This window comes from Sus scrofa, chromosome 1 (genome assembly GCF_054392235.1).
Source record: "Sus scrofa isolate SSC_HxYL_T2T_F1_AM1 chromosome 1, Sscrofa_HxYL_maternal_Yorkshire_Landrace_v2.0, whole genome shotgun sequence".
Classification (NCBI taxonomy): Eukaryota; Metazoa; Chordata; class Mammalia; order Artiodactyla; family Suidae; genus Sus; species Sus scrofa.
In genome coordinates, this window is record NC_139383.1 from 276,173,270 (window position 1) to 276,179,465 (window position 6,196).

General features: G+C 39.3%; 1 pseudogene; it reads right to left on the minus strand.

Moving 5' to 3' along the window:
• Positions 1-4,699: 4,699 nt before the first annotated feature.
• Positions 4,700-5,548, minus strand: LOC110259678 (olfactory receptor 1J4-like; annotated as a pseudogene).
• Positions 5,549-6,196: the final 648 nt, after the last annotated feature.

A 6,196-nucleotide genomic window follows, 5' to 3' on the forward strand; every position in this document is an offset into this window, starting at 1 on the left:
TCTTTCTGGCTCATTTCACTCAGGGTGAGTCTCTAGTTCCATCCATGTTGCTGCAAATGGCATGATGGCATTCTTTCTTTTTATGGCTGAGTAGTATTCCACTGTGTATATATACCACATCTTCCGAATCCAATCATCTGTCGATGGACATTTGGGTTGTTTCCATGTCCTGGCTATTGTGAAGAGTGCTGCAATGAACATGCGGGTGCATGTGTCTCTTTTAGGTAGAGTTTTGTCTGGATAGATGCCCAAGAGTGGGATTGTGGGGTCATATGGAAATTCTATGTATAGATTTCTAAGGTATCTCCAAACTGTTCTCCATAGTGGCTGTACCAGTTTCCATTCCCACAAATAGTGCAGGAGGGTTCCCTTTTCTCCACAGCCCCTCCAGCACTTGCTATTTGTGGATTTATTAATGATGGCCATTCTGAGTGTTGTGAGGTGATATCTCATGGTACTTTTGATTTGCATTTCTCTTATAATCAACCATGTTGAGCATTTTTTGAGGTGTTTGCTGGCCATCTGTATATCTTCCTTGGAGAACAGTCTATTCAGGTCTTTTGCCCATTTTTCCATTGATTGATTGGTTTTTTTGCTGTTGGGTTGTATAAGTTGTTTATATATTCTAGAGATTAAGTCCTTGTCAGTTGCATCATTTGAAACTATTTTCTCCCATTCTGTAAGTTGTCTTTTTGTTTTCTTTTGGGTTTCCTTTGCTGTGCAAAAGCTTTTCAGTTTGATTAGGTCCCATGGGTTTATTTTTGCTCTAATTTCTATTGCCTTGGGAGACTGACCTGAGAAAATATTCATGATGTTGATGTCAGAGAGTGTTTTGCCTATGTTTTCTTCTAGGAGTTTGATGGTGTCCTGTCGTATATTTAAGTCTTTCAGCCATTTTGAGTTTATTTTTGTGCATGGTGTGAGGGTGTGTTCTAGTTTCATTGCTTTGCATGCAGCTGTCCAGGTTTCCCAGGAATGCTTACTGAATAGACTTTCTTTTTCCCATTTTATGTTCTTGCCTCCCTGGTCAAAGATGAATTGACCATAGGTGTCAGGGTTAATTTCCGGATTCTCTATTCTGTTCCAGTGGTCTGTCTGTCTGTTTTGATACCAGTACCACACTGTTTTGATGACTGTGGCTTTGTAGTATTTCTTGAAGTCTGGGAGAGTTATGCCTCCTGCTTGTTTTTTGTATCTCAGGATTGCTTTGGCAATTCTGGGTCTTTTGTGGTTCCATATAAATGTTTGGATCACCCTTATTCCCCCTACCTTTTTAATTTTTAGGGTTACACGAGGGGAATATGGAAATTCCTGGGCTAGAGGTGGATTTGGAACTATAGCTTCCAGCATACATACAGCCACAACAAAGCTGAAACCAAGCCCCAACTGAGACCTACACCACAGCTCATTGCAATGCTGGATCCATAATCAACTAATCAAAGTTAGGGATCAAACCTGTGTCTTCTTTGATATTAGGTGTGTTTCCCTGAGCCATGACAGGAAATCCATGATCCCCCTTTTATGCCTCCTTTATTCAGAGATGTTTTTACCTACAAAAACTTAGAATTTACTTATTTCAAACATGCATACCCATATACTATAGAACTTTCACTCCACGGACAAGTGCTTAATCTCTAGAATATATAAGCAACTTATACAACCCAACAGCAAAAAATCCAATAAATCAATGGAAAAATGGGTGAAAGACCTGAATAGACTGTTCTCCAAGGAAGATATACAGATGGCCAGCAAACACCTCAAAAAATGCTCAACATGGTTGATTATAAGAGAAATGCAAATCAAAACTACCATGAGATACCACCTCACAACACTCAGAATGGCCATCATTAATAAATCCACAAATAGCAAGTGCTGGAGGGGCTGTGGAGAAAAGGGAACCCTCCTGCACTATTTGTGGGAATGGAAACTGGTACAGCCACTATGGAGAACAGTTTGGAGATACCTTAGAAATCTATACATAGAATTTCCATATGACCCCACAATCCCACTCTTGGGCATCTATCCAGACAAAACTCTACCTAAAAGAGACACATGCACCCGCATGTTCATTGCAGCACTCTTCACAATAGCCAGGACATGGAAACAACCCAAATGTCCATCGACAGATGATTGGATTCGGAAGATGTGGTATATATACACAGTGGAATACTACTCAGCCATAAAAAGAAAGAATGCCATCATGCCATTTGCAGCAACATGGATGGAACTAGAGACTCACCCTGAGTGAAATGAGCCAGAAAGACAAAGACAAATACCATATGATATCACTTATAACTGGGATCTAATATCCAGCACAAATGAACATCTCCACAGAAAAGAAAATCATGGACTTGGAGAAGAGACTTGTGGCTGCCTGATGGGAGAGGGAGGGAGTGGGAGGGATCAGGAGCTTGGGCTTATCAGACACAACTTAGAATAGATTTACAAGGAGATCCTGCTGAGTAGCATTGAGAACTTTGTCTAGATACTCATGTTGCAACAGAACAAGGGGTGGGGAAAAATGTATACATGTAAGGATAACTTGATCCCCTTGTTGTACAGTGGGAAAATAAAATAAAATAAATATGAGGAAATGATGACAATTTTAAAAATAATTTAATTTTATGGTGGGTTAGAAGCTTACATCTTGCTCTGGAAAAAAAAAGGAGCATCATGAGCTGGATCAAGAGTGCTGGAATGTAACCTCTACAAGGGGATACATTTTTTTAATTGTATACTCAAAATGTAGAACACTCCCTGGCACATACTGTCATGCAGGAGATATTTTTGGGTACAAATATTTTAAATTCAGGCATTTAGCACTTTTTCATATTAGAAGTGAGATCTCTGGGGAAAAGACAACACTCCTTTCTAAGAATAAAATTAATCCAATAGCTCTGGATTATTCTCAAAACAAATATCCAATTTAGGGGAAACCATTTAGTCTTCCTGGAATGTGGAAATTTGGTAATTGGATTGACTACTCAATGCTCCCCTACTGTCAAATGCACAATCAAATTAAAGTTTATTTAGGTTTAGCCAACAATCAAAAGCACAATATTAACTTGATACAGCATTGAGAAGATAAGCATTGTGGACTTTACTAAAACAAAACATTACAAACTTAACTGAATGTCTTTAGCTTTAGAAGCCAAGTATTGGAAGCAACGCAAATGCCCATCAATAGATGAATAATAACGATAATGTGGTACATTTATATAACAGAATATTGCTCACCCATAAAAAGAATGAAATGCCATTTGTAGCATCATGGTTGGAGGCAGAGAATATCACACAAAATGAAGTAAACCAGCCAAGACAAACATACATCATATGATATTGCTTATATGTGGTATCTGAAATAAATGACACAGGAAGTTCCCGTTGTGGTTCAAGGGAAACGAATCCAATAAGTACCCATGATGATGTGGGTTCAAAGTGACCTTGCTCAGTGAGTTGTGGATCCAGAATTGGCCTGAGCTGTGGCATAGGTCACAGGCACAGCCTGGATCCCACATTGCTGTGGCTGTGGTGTAGGCCAGCAGATATAGCTCCACTTTGACTCCTTGCCTGGGAATTTCCATATACTACTGTGTGACACTAAAAATGCAAAAAAAAAAACCCACAAAAGATACAAAGGAACTTATATGCAAAACAGAAATAGACACAAAGACATACAAAAAAAACTTATGATTACCATAGGGTTAAGGGTAGATGGACAAATTGTTTCTTTGGGATTAACATACACATTGCTGTATACAAAATAGATAACCAACAAGGACAAATTGTATAGGACATGGAAATATTCTCAATATTTTGTGATAACATATATGGGAAAACAGCCTGAAAATATACATACATACCACATAATATATAAAAGATCTAATCACTTCGCACTGCACTTGAAACTAACACAACATTGTAAGTCAACTAGACTTCAAATTAATTACATAATTAATTAAAAAATTAAAAAACCAATGCCCAAGAATAGATAACCAGAATAAAACTTAAAATATATATATACCTCAAAAATCTATAAAAGGGCAAATGTAATAATAACACAATATATAGAAAAAAAGCAAAATTTAAACATACTTACACATGCATAGAAAGGAAATTTGGTGCATTGAAAACCACATTTTGAATGTGTGTTGTTGGTGATGTCAAATTTAGGGTGATAAAAAAATAAATGGACAAAAGATATGAATGTGGCAGGGGGCCTCCCAGACCAAAGGCAAAGCAACATGCACAATCAGCATCTGTGCACACATGTGCAACTTTGTGGCAGTACAACATCATCTGTATCCATGTGCAACTTTGTAGCATAGACCATATGACCAGATTTTAAAGAATGTGTGTTACCTTATAAGGGGGACAAAGGGACCTAAGTGTAATAAAAAAAATAATATAGGGTATACAAGAGAGTGCACCACTGCATTTGGGGCTCAGCTTCTGGATAGGAATCCACCGAGACAGAGCTTGCATAAATAAATGCTGCTTGCTGGCAAAAAAACCTTGGAGTCCCATCTTTCTGTATGCAAGTCCTGAAACATGACTAAAGGGAAAGAGATTTCTCCAATATCAATGACCATTTAAAGACAATTAGAAAAGTGCTAGATATATGGGTGCTGAACATAAAACTTTTTAAGGCTTTTCTAACAAGGTCAGTGAGGGAAATAAGAACATGGTTAGATTATTCTCACTTGGCAAAAAAGTTATTGTTTCTAAAAAGAATCCCCAGAGCCAATGTCATGTCTCTGTTCCTCAGGCTGTAGATGAAAGGGTTCAGCATGGGAGTAACCACTGTGCAAATCATGGAAGCAATGATGTCTCTGTCATGGGACTGGCCTGATGAGAAGGAAAGTTATACTTCCATCATTGTTCCATAGAATAGAGACACCACAGAGAGGTGGGAGCCACAGGTGGATAAGGCTTTGCAGATCCCTTTAGTAGAGGGGATTCTCAGGATGGAGACAGCAATGTGGCCATAAGAGACCAGGATGCCACTCAATGTAAAAATGACAACAGCAGACCCTGCAGTGAATATGACCAGCTCATTGAAAGAGGTGTCTGAGCAGGACAGCTTAAGCAGAGCACCAAGGTCACAGAAGAAATGGGGGATGATGTTGTTAGCACAGAAGGACAGTTGAGCCAGGAGAAGAGTGTGGGTCAGGGCATAGGCACAGGAGAGGAGCCAGGATCCAGCCAACAGACACAGACACAGACACAGCTCCTCTCTCATGATGATGTCATAATGTAGAAGTTGACAAATGGCCACATACCTGTCATAGACCATCACTGCAAGAAGAAGGTTATCAATGCAAGCCAAAAATAAAAAAAAATATGTCTGTGTTATACACCCTGCATAGGGAATGGATTGATCTTGAGTCTGCATGTTCATCAGCATCTTGGGGACAGTGACAGATTAAAAGGAGACATCTGTGAAGGACAGGTGACTGAGGAAGAAGTACATGGGGGTGTGGAGGCAAGGGTCCAGCCTGATGAGCAGGATGATGAGCAGGTTCCCCAGCATGGTGGTCAGGTACATTCCCAGGAACAGGGCAAAAACTCACCCCACTGCTCTGGCTGGATGGGGAGCCCCAGGAGGAGGAACTCAGGCACATGGCTCAGGTTCTCCCTCCTCATGCTGCTTTTCTCTTTGCTGAGAATGAAGTGAAATCAGAAATTTCTGGAACTTAGAAGTACTGAGCACAGCAGTTACCACGTGGTCACATGTTTTCTATGAATGACTGTGTCAGTGTATAGACAGTTTTTACTTCACTGCACTCACACACTGATGCCTCATCCAGTGTGGTGAGAGCAACACAATGTGATATCTTTGACACTGACACTGTCACATGGAGAAAGTGCATGACTTCAATCGAAAATTTCAGTGGAAATAAGGAAAATGTCATTCTCTTTTTTTATGAAGTGGAGACATCATGACAGACAGGAGAAGAAGAGTAATAAATATGCACATTTCCTTGCATGGCCCTACTGTCTGACTGCTTATGTGCTTGTGTCTATCACACATACACACAAACACACAAACCATATACATACACACACTACTTAAACATTATTTAGAAGATTAACATACCATGTACAAAATAAAGTGCTCAACATATAAACTTACATTTTATAATTAGAATGACTATAAGAAATATAAAGCAAGCAAGCAAGTAAGCAAGCAAGA